At 44.6% G+C, this 15748-nt stretch overlaps 1 long non-coding RNA gene across 1 annotated transcript in view; it reads right to left on the bottom strand.

Moving 5' to 3' along the window:
* Positions 1-1456: 1456 nt before the first annotated feature.
* Positions 1457-15748, bottom strand: part of LOC146821672 (uncharacterized) — a 28738-nt gene continuing 14446 nt past the window's right edge. The window contains exon 2 of the long non-coding RNA XR_014962752.1: positions 1457-4607. This is a non-coding gene — a long non-coding RNA (uncharacterized LOC146821672). The remainder of the gene's footprint in view (positions 4608-15748) is intronic.

The raw sequence follows: 15748 nt of genomic DNA, 5'->3' as shown, positions 1-15748 counted from the left end.
TTGGAAAAAGCTCACCAGTTTCAGATGTGAACAATGGTCAACACACTTCCAAGTCAAATGACTTCATCTTCACAATGCTTCAAGTGGATCTCTATGCCACTGGGCCGTCTGAGTGCATCGTCTTTACAGACTATTAGTATTGAACCTCTATTCTTTAAGAGTTCAGTCAACAATGTGTACAAATCCTGTCTAGACTGCAGAAGTCCCCGTTTGTAGAGGCCAAGTCTGAATGTCCTTCACTTCTTTTTGCCATTGTACACACTTTGTACAGCTTAAATTGTTCATGTTTACCATCTCATTTTGCTAACTTACTTCTAAATGATGCAAATTAGACATCTGTTCGATGCATCACTGTCAGATTGAGAGGAGTCCTAACTATACTACTACTAAACTGAGAAAAATCCTAATTTTAAGACTTTCGGTATCCACAGAAGGCATTTAGGAGTCCTAAAGTTAGGACTCCTAACTTCTGTGAATACCGAAATGAGTAAGTGCCTTCTGTGAATACCAAAATGAGTAAGTGCCTTCTGTGAATACCAAAATGGTAGTAAGTTTAGGATTTTGTCTTAAGTTAATTCTGTGAATCTGGCCCACAGTCTTTACCTAGTCACTGCATTACGGGACTGTGTGACCCAGTGTGCAATCTGTGTGACGTGAGACTGGGAAGGTAGTGTGCTTCACAAGTCCTGGATAATGCATTTATGAAGGAAAGACTTTGCCATGACATTAAGCAGCCACATAAGCTTATGATTGATATGTGTATTTCTAGCGGGTCTTTGTGTCTCACACTTAAGTGAATAACTGTATTTTATGGGACTCCTACATAGTGAACTATTTGTGTATGTGATTGTATGTGTAATGCAGACATGACAACATGACAGTGTCCACCTTGTGACAGTAGTGTGCGTATGCCATGCTAGCTGTACATGAACAGTGACAGACACTATTGAAGTTTACACTACTGCACTCTATTTTCTGCGTAATCTTTCCTTGGAAACATGTCGAGCAAGGGTCAGTATGCTGGGATATGTATGAGAGGACACTCTCATTCATTGAAATCTGCATTTCAATTGACATCAACTTATAGGTGTACTCATTTTTGATTTGCTGTTTGTGGAAGTGCATGTTCCTTGGGACATTGTAGAATAACACCAATTGTGTTTGCACTCTACACATAGGTATTGCGGACAGCCTCCAGTGTACAGGCCCTTCGCTGACCTACAAACAATGGAAGAACGGGACATCATCAAGAACTATTGTTTCATGAGGGGAACAATTGCAGAGTTGTGCCAGCAGTTGTCACCTCATTTGCAGGCTGGTCGCACTTATCAAACAGCTCTAACCCCTGAAGGACTGGGTTATTCTAAGACCCAGCGGTGCCAGGGGACAACACCTGAAACCTTCGTGGGTTACCTGTTCTGGCGTACAAAACACAGAGACACAGGACACTTCCAGCGACGTCAGAGATCAGCGTTTATTTACTGCAGGGATACAGAGATCACAAGAAGTACACAACGTGTAGGTTCTCGGAGACTGCTTCAAATTGCAAAAGTGGATCGCTCCTTTTATACACGTTTTTGCCATTGCACAGTATGGCGAACAAAAGTTACAACTCAGTTCCCACAATAAACTTCAAAAGAGTCGTGTTCATGTTTCAGGAGGCCGGAACATAATTACAGCAGCATTGCCGGTTCCCAACTGTAAAAACATATCTACCCCGTAGTAAAACACATTCCATTCTGACCGTAAACACATTAGGAGAGAGGACAAGAACAGATGCAAAGAAAGGACAAGGATGCACAACAGGTTAAAGAAGAGTGTCGGGAGTAATAAAGGAAACTTGATGACAGGATCAAAGACCTCGTGTCCAATGCATGCATGACTGAAACAATAGGCTAGCACGGCAAGATGAGTCCCGAGCGGGGCCATCTGCCTTCGCCGTGTCATTTCCCTTATCGTAAAAGTCACCCTCAAGGAAACACGTGTCCCTCATGTAAGCTTGGGAGTCCCAGGGTCACGAAGCGGGCAACGTCCGTTCGCTGGCTACTTGAGGGCAAGAAACAAAATGGATGTCGTATCTAAAATGGAACCCGAGGGTTCGGATGAACAAATCCAAAAATGAGCCGAACCATACGTGGTTGCGTAGCGAAACTGCGTACACCCACTATACTCGTCATTTGCGGTTCGTAGACACCAAACTCATCCATATTCGTCACCACTCAAAAAGTGTCGTTCCATTTCACACGGAACCTCAGATGCTCCTTTTGCCCTCAGGTAGGCAAGCACTAGTCAAGATCGGAATCGATTTCAATATTCATCAGATCGTTCATCTGCTGCTGGAACATCATTCTACTCATCAATGTCTCCTTGGTAACAGATGGCCGTCTTATACACGTTGTAGCACAAAGGCCACATAAGGCAGGACCACACTGTACACAAAGACAACACGTGAATAGAAATGTTACAACAACCCCTACGATCATCAGAATTTTCCAACCCCAAGTGGATATCAAACCCCAAAACCATCCTAGAAGTGTCCAATTACCTTCGTCCACGTGTATGGACTCGGAAATCTTGTGCAACTTTGAGATGGCTTGGTAGACAGTTGGAGCATTGTCAGGAATAAAAATGCAACAGCTCGAATGGATAACTTTACACACACCACCTCTATCTGCGAGAACGACGTCTAGAACCATCCGGTTCTGCAACGTCATGAGTCTATCCGCCTGAAGTTCAGCTGTTAAGTTACCAAGGGCACTCGCGGTAATATTAGCAGTCGACTCGACCACACGGGTCAACTGTCTTAGGTTCCTACTATTAACCATAGGTCCCCAAAACGGCAGGAAACCCTTAAAGAAATCTCCTGCTTCTTGACCGTCAGTATCCTCTTTGCTAATAATGCCTCTCACAACTCTAGTCTTGTGATAGTCTGAGGCAACTGTAAAAGTCGGTGGTAAAAGATTCGCAATATAACAGGTACCCGAAAAATCACGGGGTAGCCATGTATATGCACATTCATAACATATGAAATAAGTGCCCTTAGCAGTCAGGAAAACAGGGGAAGAGAGCATCGGTAGGACATACGTGTCAGTACAAGCACTGTTCCCAAGTTGTGCTCTCGGATTTTGACCCAAACCTTTCAAGCAGAAATTACCGAGGTGTGGTACAATCCATATTGGGGACGAGCTCTTAAGCTGTCTATCACCCACTGAAACACTATACTCAGCCTCACTCAGATCCTTATAGGCTTCCACCTCTTCATCTGGGATAAGCGATGCATCAAAAACCTCTCTATCTAAATCCGCTATCGCTATCGCCAAAGGCTTGTGGTACGGACCAGGACCAAAATTAACAGAGCGTGGCTGTCTACTGGGGTAGGAATCTAGTGCACTACGAAACATAGTTTGGAATGCTCGAGCGGAACCCTGGGAGCTGTAAGGAAGAACCAAATACGGAATACCCCTATCCATGGTATGTGGCATTAACCCACACACCCAACAGTTGGTAGTATTCATCACCAACTGATGCTGATGTAGGAGTTGAACGAAGGAGTTATTCATAAATTCCGCACGTCTAACCTGTTCGTGTTGAGGCAAAGGATGAAAAGAATGTGGGGAAACAGTGGTGATGGAGCTTAGTTTAGGAGAAAAGGTAGGTGAAACAGAAGGCAATAACAACTGTATTCCAAAATACACTCCGCCCACCAATAGCATAGATACAGTCAGAAACAGTAGGAATACCTGAAACCGAAAACATTTTGTTCGTACAACCCTATATAACTCTGATCTCTGCGCCGACATCCTTTCTACTTCCAACAGCTTAGAGAATGCCATCCTCTACAAACCGTCCGTGACGTACTTGACGCACTTCGTTCTGAGTAGCGATTATCAATCCCCAGGAGTTCCCAGGAATCAACAAAAGTAACCGACCTAGCGTCAGAAACCTGCTAAACAGAAAGGAGTACCCGCACGGCTCTACGGTAACCCGGATGGTAGGGTTTCCTCAAAACGTTCAGTTTTAATACAAATCTCTTTAGCAGTGAAAAACACATAAAAACTCAAAAAGAAAGGATGTAATTGTCCATAATGCTCATCGCACCGAAAAAGGAAAACAAATATACAACTTAATTTTTATTAGTCCTTGAACGAAGAAAGTATCGACTTCTTCCAGGTCGAGTTTGCTCTGTAAACAATTGTTCAGCTGGCGCAACAGTGTTCGATAAAGTGGACAACGAATCAGACCTTGGGTTCTCTGCTACTGATGACTCCACAAGTGGGTTTGGCAGCGACAGATCATCTCCTACAGGTTGAGCGTCACTAAACGGCACAAAGTTTAAAGGAGTCTCAGTTTCCGTTGCCGCAATCCCAGTTCTCACCCAACCGTCTGTTGGTGAGGGGGATCGGTACCTTTTTCGTGTGGCCGGCATGAACCCAGTTCTTCCGGCCCTCCAATCGAACCGCAGTCCTCGTTGTCAACAAGACTTGAAAAGGTCCTACGAATCTTGGCTCCAAGTTACGTTTCCGACCAACATTTCAGGTAACGACCCAATCGCCTGGCCGGAGCTGATGTCCAGGACCCTCTGTCTGCGCCGGTAGAGCTTCAAAGACCTGTTGATGAATCAACCGTAGTTTAGTGGTCATATCATGAAGGTAATCAATTAGCATTGGATACTCAAGACTCTCAAAGGCCTTAGGTCTCGGGACTCCCCAAATGTTTGCAGGGCGGCCGAACACAATCTCATATGGGCTAAGCCCTACTCGAGAGTGTACAGTCGCCCTGGTTGATAGGAGAGCCAGAGGCAAGGCATAAGGCCATGATAGACCAGTGGAAGCTTGTATTTTTGCAAGTTTCAGTTTCAGGGTACCATTGTACCCTTCAACCAAACCCGCTGCCTGAGGATGATTAGCGCTATGGAATTTTTGACGGATTCCAAGGCCCTTACACACACTCTGCATCACACTTCCTACAAACTCACTTCCATTATCCGACCACACGATCCGTGGCATTCCATACCTAGGAAAGTACTCCTTCAGCAAGATTTTTGCTGTGGACAGGGCAGTATTATCCTTAAGAGGATAGGCCTCAATCCATCTAGAGAACGCGCAAACCACAACCAAAACATACTTCAGGTTATTGCATCTGTCCATATGGATAAAGTCCAGTTGGATCACCTCAAAGGGACAAATAGGGGGAGCAAAATGACCAGGTGGAGTGGGGGTGCCCTTGCCAGGATTGTGCATCAAACACACCATGCAATTCTTAACCACTCTCTCAGCACACTTAGTAATACCCTCATTCTTCCATACAGGGGACAAGAACTTACACATCCCTTTTGCACTAATATGTGACAACCCATGAGCCATCGTCACGACAGCTAATACGTACGCATCTGGTAACATCCACCTCTGACATTCCGTCAAGTCAACCCAACATCCATGCCTATCCAACCTTCCCGTACTTTCTTTCCACTTGATCTTTTCAGCTTCAGTTGCCTCGTTCTGAATTGCCTTCACACTCTCAACAGTGTTTTCACACATACACGTTTCCGTCGGCCATCTCACTGAACTTGTCACATACATTCAAGTTGTTAGATTCTTAGCCGTTTCCTTAGCAATCTCATCCGCAAATGCATTACCACGACCAACATCATCCGTCACTTTCCGATGTGCACTACATTTAACAATCGCCACTTGTTTAGGCAAGGTAAGTGCATCCAAAAGATCATTCACTAGCTGCCCGTGTTGGATCTTCGTCCCATGCGATGTCATAAATCCTCTTTCTCTCCAAAGTCTTCCAAAACTGTGCGCAACGCCGAATGCGTACTGACTGTCGGTAAACACATTCCCTCGCTTTCCTTTAGACAAGACACATGCCCTTGTCAATGCAATCAACTCTGCCGCTTGTGCTGAATTCTGATTCAATCTCGCACTTTCCACAACCGTGCTCAACGTCACTACAGCATACGCAGTCGTCACATCGCCATTCGGCAATTTAAAGCAAGAACCATCAACATACAAAGTACCATCAGGATCTACCAAAGGAGTGTTTTTCAGGTCCACACGACCCTTTGTTTCTTCCTCAGTTCGTAAATAACAATCATGTGGTGGTACATCATCTGATTCCGTATTACTCGGCAACAATGTCGCCGGATTCAGTACATTACAACGCTTGATCTGTATATGACTTGCCAAAAGGGTCAGCTCGTACCCAGACAACCTTGCACTCGTCAGATGTTGAGTTTTTGTACGATTCAGAAGAGTATCAACTGCATGCGGAACCATCACTATGAGCATATTATCCATGACAAGGCCTGCGGATTGTCGAATAGACGCCGCAGCTGCCGCCGTCGCCCTCAAGCAACTCGGCAACGCTCTAGCTACCGGGTCTAAAGTCGAGGAAAAATATGCACATGGGTGCTGCTTGTCACCAAATTGTTGCGTTAAAACACTCAACGCACAACCTTCCCTCTCGTGGACGTATAGTGTAAATGGCTTGCTGTAATCAGGAGTACCTAACACAGGAGCCGAACACAACGCATCACGAAGATCAGAAAAACTTTTCTGACATTCCTCCGTCCATGGCAAAGGAGTCGAAACATCCTTGCACATAAGAGCTATCAATGGCTTCGCTAACAGTGAAAAATTTGGAATCCACTGTCTACAGTATGACGTGATACCTAAAAAGGCACGCACATCTATCTGAGTCGTCGGCACAGTCATTCGGGCAATTGCTGCGATTCTTTCAGGGGTCAACTTCCTTCCCGCCTTTGACAATAAGTGACCTAGATAGGTAACTTCTTGACAACAATATTGCAATTTAGAAGGTGACACCTTGTGGTGTAAGTCACATAGATGCTGCAACAGTGCCACAGTAGCAGTCTTGCAAATTTGTTCAGTGTCAGCAGCTACCAACAGATCGTCAACGTACTGAATCAAGGCCGCACCAGCTGGCAGCACGAATGCATCAAGTTGGCTCTTGAGAGCTTGGCTGTAGATCGATGGGCTCTCACAGTAGCCTTGAGGTGCGCGTTTGAACCGGAAACTACGACCACCTAATGAAAAACCTAACAAATCTCGACTTTCCTCAGCAATTGGAATGCTAAAGAACGCATTCTTCAAATCAATTACCGAGAACCATGATGCAGAGGCTGGAATCAGAGTCAGTAAAGCTGTAATGTCGGGCACCACAGGAAACTGCGGGACAACAATTTTGTTTACCTCCCGTAAGTCAATAACTAGACGGTACACAGGGGGCTTGGAGGGATCAGTTCGCTTCAGAATAGGCAACACAGGACAATTACACATGTTACCTCGTGTCTCCTCAATAACATCTTTATCGATCAAATCATAGATGATCGCTAATAGTGCCCGTTCACCATCAAGGGAGATACGATACTGGGGTATGCGCGGTAATCGCGCATCAACTTTCAATTGAACAACATAAGGTGGTATTTCCAGCAGGCCCACATCATTGGGACCTGTCGCCCACAAAGAAGCCGGAAGAGAACTCAATTCCGGTGGGAGCTTGTCGATCGATAGATACATAGGGGAAATCACTCTCTGACCCAAGGTAAGCTCTACTCCCGTAGGAGAGCAGTACAAAGTCGCATGTAACCTTTTCAACAAATCCAAGCCCAAAAGATTCTCACCACAACCAGTAGTCAAAATCAAAGGAGCTTCGAGACCCAATCGTAAGGGGCAAGGGGCTAGAAACTGGATTGCTAACGGGGGCGCCAGAGAATCCAACGGAAACATTCGTTAAGCCAGACAAAGGCGCGCCAGGGAGTTTCGAATGCATGATGGAACTTTTTGCTGCACCAGTGTCCAACAGAAAAGGCTCAACGACACCCAATGTGGCAACTGCGACATAAGGCCCTCTCTGATCTACCGGAACTGATACGTCTCCCTTCCTTTGTCTATGGCCGTCCTAGTAGATACCGTCCGTATCAACATCACGCTCGACATAATAGTCGTCCACATGATACTGTGCAGATCTACCAGACGAGAGATCGCGCCGATCGAAACAATTCTGCGAGTCTGACGAAGTTGCAAGACGCTCAGCCTGAGTCTGAGTAACACCGCAACTTCTACCACGTGAAGCTTGTTGAGGACCACTACGACCTCCTCGAGCCGACACACCATTGTTCCTATCACGTAGAACTGGGCAATTAAACTTCAAATGGCCCTCCCCTCGACAATATGCACATTGATTATACCCCAACACAAAGCGAGGTGCGGGAGAGTCATTGCGCACCTGTGATCTGGGAAACTGCGATTGTGAGCGATTTGGCTGTTGCGAGTCATTAAAATGTGAGCGCAGAGGATACGCTTGCTGCAAGAAGACCTTAGTTTTAAGATCCTTCGTTTTCTTATCTGCACGTTCACTTTCTTCCTTTTCTCTGTTTTCATAATATTGGGCCATAGCCAATATTTGAGCAGTGGTAGAAACAGCCCACGAACTCTCAGAATTCTTCAACTTGTTGCTGAGTTCGGGCAACAAGTTCGATACAAATTTATCAACGAACAACCGCTGACCACCCTCCGAACTCATGTCCTGACCACTATGATCAACAAATGCTTCCTCAAATCTCGTAAAGAAATCGGAGACACTCTCATCCCTCTTTTGCTTACACGCGGACAATTTGTCCCAATTGACGCGCATCGCTGGCATAAGCGTTTTCATAAGAGTAATTATCCTCTGGGGCAAATCCACAATAAGCTGTTCAGGTTTAGCCCCACCAACTTGCTGGGCGTCTGCCGCCGTAAGGGCAGCCCAGTCACCGTCTAACTCAGCCGCGTGATTCTCGTGACGAATTTTCGCCCAAATCGGCTGAGGCACTACATTGCCAAACAACATGTCGATATCAGCAAGATTCATAACAGTAGCATCCACTAGTTGGGACAACTCCTTATAATAACCTGCAGGATTTTTACGAGGATCGGGCAAAGTTTGCTTCACCTGTAAAACTTCCGATCGCTTCCAAGGGAGGTGTATCCACACTCTCTGAAAACGTCCTGGGACAGCAGGATTAGCATTAGGATCACCCGGTATCCACACTGGGGGAACTTCTCGCATAGGATATTGACCAGGTTTTGCCATCCACTCTTCGGTCTCGTCTTTAAACAACGCTCTAGGTTGCACTGTACATCGAAAGGATAACAGACGTTCTAGAGCAGCTCGAACCTTATCACCTACAATCACACCAGTTGTAAATTGATGCTGAAGCTCAGAAACCTCAGACGGTACATTGTCGACCACATTGTTGACCACATCATGATCCCATTCTTCCCTCAACGATTTACACATTTCCTCAAACACGAATCGTTGCGTGGGCGCATTAAACTGGGAAAATGTTTCAAACACTATACGCGAAGTGTACTTAACAGGATTACGAATCCATTTACGTGCCATTTTTACCAAGGATTCACGTTCCCTACCATCAGGAAGCTGGCTACGTCTCTGAGCAACATCAGAAAGAGTCGATCCAAGTATTGGCCCAAAAAGCGGAGAATAAAGAGTAGCAACAGCATTCAGGAGACGGCTACGAACAGAAGGAGAAGAAGAAGACGGCACAGGAGCAACAACAGTAGGAGTGGAAACAGTAGAGGTGGACGCGGCACCAGGAGTAGCGGGAACGACAGGCTGGACAATTTGCGGCACAAGAGGATTCGGGAGAGCGGGAGGAACGACGGGCTGACCAGCAGCCGCCAAAACAGCAGGTTGAGGAATAGGAAGAATCATAGGACCCACAGTATCGGGAGCATAGGGAGGTGGTGATTTCAACAAATAAGATAGGAGCGAATCTTCTATCACTTCTTCTCCCGTCTTATCAGCATTAGACGGTAACACCGGTTAACACTTATCCACCGCCATATGATGAAGTTGAGCACTAACTTCCTGCTCTTTCTCATCTTTTTCTCGCTGATACTGTTCAGCATTTCGCATCACCGTAATGACACCTTCTCTCTTATTTTTCTTACTCTGTTTGATTTCTTTCTGCTTGGCCTCTTTACGCCATAACCGGAAGGAATCAAACATGGCTGGCCTAGCCTTCTTTTTAAACAATTTAGCTTCCAAATTATCTAAAACGGCAGTTTCGAAACTACCATGTGATGGCCAACTAAGAACACCATCATTTTTAGTATAACGGACCCAATATTCGTTATATACGATAGGACCCACGCCATGGCGACTATAGAGCTCATAAATTGGAGTTCCAACCGGAGGTATCGGACATGAATCCTCCAACCGGGAATCCATTCTGCAACATTGAAGAAACCCAAACAAAGTACTACGGCCAGGCATCATGCACACTAACCGAGTTTACAGACTTCAAGGGCTATCGAATTATGATGTCCTCGCACAAAAATGCGAGACCCTTGGTTTTGGCAATTGCAATCGTCAAATAAAACCCAACAACTAAGAACCACAAATGCTATGGAACCATGCAAACAACAAAGGAACACTGGGAGCGACCCACAAATACTTAACTGAAAGAGCAATGGAGTCACCAGGAAGGCCCGGCTATCGTCTCGCCATACAAAGGACTACGCCAGGCGCCAAAACAGGTCAACAGGCAGGGCATCAGTCCGTCGCAGCCGTCAGGAGGTGGGGATCTTCGCGGGAAAAGACGTCGGGCCACTTATTTCGACAACTGGATCGATGAAGCGGGGTGCACCTTCCCTCGGAGATTTCACACGAAGTTCCTCACGATCGTCGGGCTTTGGACCGGTACCGCTGATGTCGCCCTACGTTGGGCGCCAACTGAAGGACTGGGTTATTCTAAGACCCAGCGGTGCCAGGGGACAACACCTGAAACCTTCGTGGGTTACCTGTTCTGGCGTACAAAACACAGAGACACAGGACACTTCCAGCGACGTCAGAGATCAGCGTTTATTTACTGCAGGGATACAGAGATCACAAGAAGTACACAACGTGTAGGTTCTCGGAGACTGCTTCAAATTGCAAAAGTGGATCGCTCCTTTTATACACGTTTTTGCCATTGCACAGTATGGCGAACAAAAGTTACAACTCAGTTCCCACAATAAACTTCAAAAGAGTCGTGTTCATGTTTCAGGAGGCCGGAACATAATTACAGCAGCATTGCCGGTTCCCAACTGTAAAAACATACCTACCCCGCAATAAAACACATTCCATTCTGACCGTAAACACATTAGGAGAGAGGACAAGAACAGATGCAAAGAAAGGACAAGGATGCACAACAGGTTAAAGAAGAGTGTCGGGAGTAATAAAGGAAACTTGATGACAGGATCAAAGACCTCGTGTCCAATGCATGCATGACTGAAACAATAGGCTAGCACGGCAAGATGAGTCCCGAGCGGGGCCATCTGCTTTCGCCGTGTCATTTCCCTTATCGTAAAAGTCACCCTCAAGGAAACACGTGTCCCTCATGTAAGCTTGGGAGTCCCAGGGTCACGAAGCGGGCAACGTCCGTTTGCTGGCTACTTGAGGACAAGAAACAAAATGGATGTCGTATCTAAAATGGAACCCGAGGGTTCGGATGAACAAATCCAAAAATGAGACGAACCATACGTGGTTGCGTAGCGAAACTGCGTACACCCACTATACTCGTCATTTGCGGTTCGTAGACACCAAACTCATCCATATTCGTCACCACTCAAAAAGTGTTGTTCCGTCTCACACGGAACCTCACCCCCAACGTGAAGGTGATGGTAGCATTGCATTCTTTTGCCATGGGAACATTCCAGTCCACAGTGGCAACAATGGGTGGGATGCCCCAGCCCATGTTCAACAATGTACTTTGGGATGTGTTGCAGGCATTGCTCCGTTACCTGGGCCACTACATACAGTTTACAAAGCCTGGAGAGATGTCTGACATCAAGGGTGACTTCTATGCTTTTGGACGGATACCCCATGTCATTGACTCCATTGATGGCACCCACGTTGCATTGATTCCACCACAGGCCACTGAATAGGTCTATTACAACCGTAAACATTACCACTTTATCAATGTACAGATGGTGTGTTTGGTGGGCATGTCTATCTCACACGTATGTGCCCATTTCCCAGGTTCAGCACATAAGGCACACATCTTGCGAAATAACGTCGTCCCCCATTTGATGTCTTATCTGCAACCAGATCGGGCCTGGCTTGTTGGTAGGTGATGTTTTATGTGTAATTGCAGTATGTGTTGGTTGTATGTCAGATAGTGATCTGTTGTCAGACAACTCAAGTATTTTCTGTGTTCAATGCAGGAGACTCTGGATACCACAACCAGCCCTGGTTCCTGACACCACTGCGCAATACAGGCATCCCAGCAGAAGTGCGCTTTAATGATGCCCATGGTAGGATCAGACGGGTCGTGGAGCGGACTTTTGGCCTACACAGCGAAATGTTTCGCTGTCTGAACAGGATGAGAGGAGCCCTCCAATATGCCCCATTGAAGGTGCACAATATCATCGCTGCTTGCTGCATGCTACACAACGTGGCACAACGTGGCAGTACGTAAGGCCATTCCTCTTATACTTGACGACAGACACCAGGAAGTGCCACCGAAGGAGGATACAGGATTGGGCCATGAGGACAGTGGTGATGATGATGATAGCGGGGATTTTAGACAACAGCTTATCTACAACTTCTTCACATGAGTGTAAGTATGCAATGAGAGGAGGTGAATATCCCCAATTGGTTGCTGTCGTATTGCTGGTGGACAGTACGTATGTATGCTTGTGAGTGTCTGATACTTTTCCTGAGGTTTTTCCTAAGATGGGTCTTTGAAATGGGAAGATTGACATGTACGCAGTGTTACCGTAAAGCCTAGCCAGTGTTTACCCTGACATTTTTGTGCTTAAGGTGACATGGTTTGCAGAATTGTGCTACCTTATTCCTGATTTCCTAACTCTATTCTTTGTGATTTTTTAACAGGGTACTTTGCCATGTAAACCACAGAGTGGACTTTGAAGTTGTTACCTCACCTGACACATGATGCTGTGACAGACTCCGACTTGGAACGGTTTCTGAACTCCCTTGCATGCACTTCCTTCAGTCCTGATAGCCATTTGATTTTGTTTTTAGTTACTTTAAGTACTGTGTAATGTGATTTGGCTTTGTGTTCAGGAACCATGTTGTATCTTGAGAATAAACCTCTGTTCCACATTGATGTGTGCATTGTCTGTTATTACACATCCAAGGAGTTTTTCAATCTATATTTGACAATGATGAGCTGGTTTGCTAAAATGATTGTTGATTGTGCAGGCAAATGGTGACAATAGTCTTCCATTGAATCTGTACCATGTACTACAGGTTGTGTGATAACCTGGTTATGTATATATATCATGCTGTGCCAAGTTACATTTACTCATGAGCCCTTAGTTTACTACTTGGAAGTGATTTGTTACCAATGTTGTTGACAATTTCTTCTTTGGTATTTTTGCGATCATTACAATATGTACATTTTGAATTCAAAGTCACGACATGAGCAATTATTTCAGTGTGAAGTGTTTTATTTTTGTGCATAAAGTTAGAAGATGATTCCACACAATGGTGCTAAGCTCACAACAAAAAATAAAATGTGCAGACAGGAGTTGATGGTGTTTGTAGATGAGCTCTTCCAAGGTAAAGCCCCAGTTATTTAAGTCCAAAGTCCAACTTTGACCCTTCATTCAATGTAGGACAGTTCTTGACGACAGTCAACAAAGTGAACGATTGGCACACAATGAAGGATGTCAGGGGCACATTGTCACTTCCTAGGAGTGGTGCATTGCCATCTGACTCGCAGGGATCCTTTCTCAGACAACCTTTCCCACGATTGGCAGGGGGACCCTCAGCTGCAGGCTCATGGGGTACTGAGGACTCTCATCCATTCTCCACGTCCCTCCCTGTGGCTTGTGCAGATGTTGATGCACCAGATGTTGTGGGCACACAGGGAGGTGTGGTCAGGTGATTTGCTGTCTAGTGGAGGTTGGTACCAATGTCCCGCAGCACCCCAGTGATATAATCCATTTTCTGGTTAAATATGTTCAAGTGTTGGTCTGCCCTGCCTGCAGCTGCTCCAGGGTGCGGAGGATCCCTCTCCCTGGTGAGCCTGGTAAGCATTGATCACCCGAGAGAGGTTTTGGTGATCTTCCTTGGTAGCACCAGCTGCATGACGGCGTGGATCCCCACAGCCCCTCCCACCACCCCTACCCACCTGAGCAGGCCCAGTTGTTGGTGCCACAGTCAACACTGAGCCTTCTTCCTTGTTGACAGGTGTGTTGTTGTCATCAACTCTAGAGTGCTCTGTGTTGCTGTGCTGTCGGTGGTGTCCCTGGCTGACGTGCTCATCATGATAGGGGTCAGCTGGGTGTTGTCAGCTAAGACAGGAGTGTTCTTAGTGGATCCTGCTGTAGCTGCTGCTGGTGCAGTGGGCTGACCCAAACCTGATGGACCAGGTTGGTCCACGAAGTCCGAGGATAGTGGAGAACTCCTTGTCAGCCAGAGTCTGGGACTGGCTCTCCAGATTTGTTCTGGGGGGATTGGTCTTGTTTCTGACCGACACAGTCGGGCGGAGTGCTTTCCGACTGACTTGGTCGGAGTTTTACATGGAATGCATCATAATATGGCAGTCAGAAAGCTCGTGGTCGAGTTGGTCGGAATCTTTCAGAGGATGAGTCGGTCGAACGGTCTTTCTGACCAACATCGTAATGAGGCCCTAAGTCAGGGAAGGTTCTGGACACTAAACATATATAATTTACTATTCCCACAACAAACTACATTAACTTAGAGAAGGTGCTGGACATTAAACACATGTAATTTCCTATTCCCACTCCAAACTACATAAACTCAGGGAAGGTGCTGGACACTAAACATATTTAATTTACAATTCCCACTCCAAACCACATTAAGTCAAGGAAGGTGCTGGACACTAAACATATATAATGCACTATACCCACTCAAAAATACATTAAGTCAGGGAAGGTACAGGACACTAAACATATATAATCTACAATTCCCATTCCAATTTACATATAATTCTAAACCATCCTACACATTTAACCGTTCCAAATCTATAACATCACACCAATATACTTTAAACTTAACCACAAACACACAAATATGTTAAAACAAATTAAATAATATTTGCAACATATATAGTAAATTCAATCAAATAATAAACATTACACATATATAAATGTAAAATCCTGTTAAAATTTGTAAAATATTCAATAATTAAAGCAATCAATTGAAATAATATTTTGTAAAATAAAACATGTTCTATACAAAATAACACAAAAATACAGAAACATATATATTTTTTCTAAATTTCAATTTTAAAAATAAATATCAACATTACTAAAATAAAGTAACACATGTATTTCCCATTAATTTTATAATTAAAATACAAACATAAATACATGTTTTGTTTCACTTTTTATGAAGAAAAAATCCAAATATAAAAAACAAATTAAGGCAAAAATCAAAACTCCCAAAATTTAAAAAATCAAAAATATAGCACTATTTTCTACAAAATATTAATTTTACATAAACCCAAATTATTCTAAAAAATATAATAAACAATAAAACATAACATCAAAGTGAATAATAAATAAATTACAATTAACAACATTTCTAAAATTTATAAAACATTTTCAAAAGAAATAAAAACAAATATAAAAAAAATTCAAATGTAAAATTACTTTTAAATAACAACCATCCCCCATAATTTTTACAACAAAATACAAACATTATACCCTATAAACCCCAATTAGGTTGCCGATTCCAATCCTGT

Source organism: Triturus cristatus, chromosome 6 (genome assembly GCF_964204655.1).
Source record: "Triturus cristatus chromosome 6, aTriCri1.1, whole genome shotgun sequence".
Taxonomy (NCBI): Eukaryota; Metazoa; Chordata; class Amphibia; order Caudata; family Salamandridae; genus Triturus; species Triturus cristatus.
This window is presented reverse-complemented; position numbering and strand designations above follow the sequence as displayed.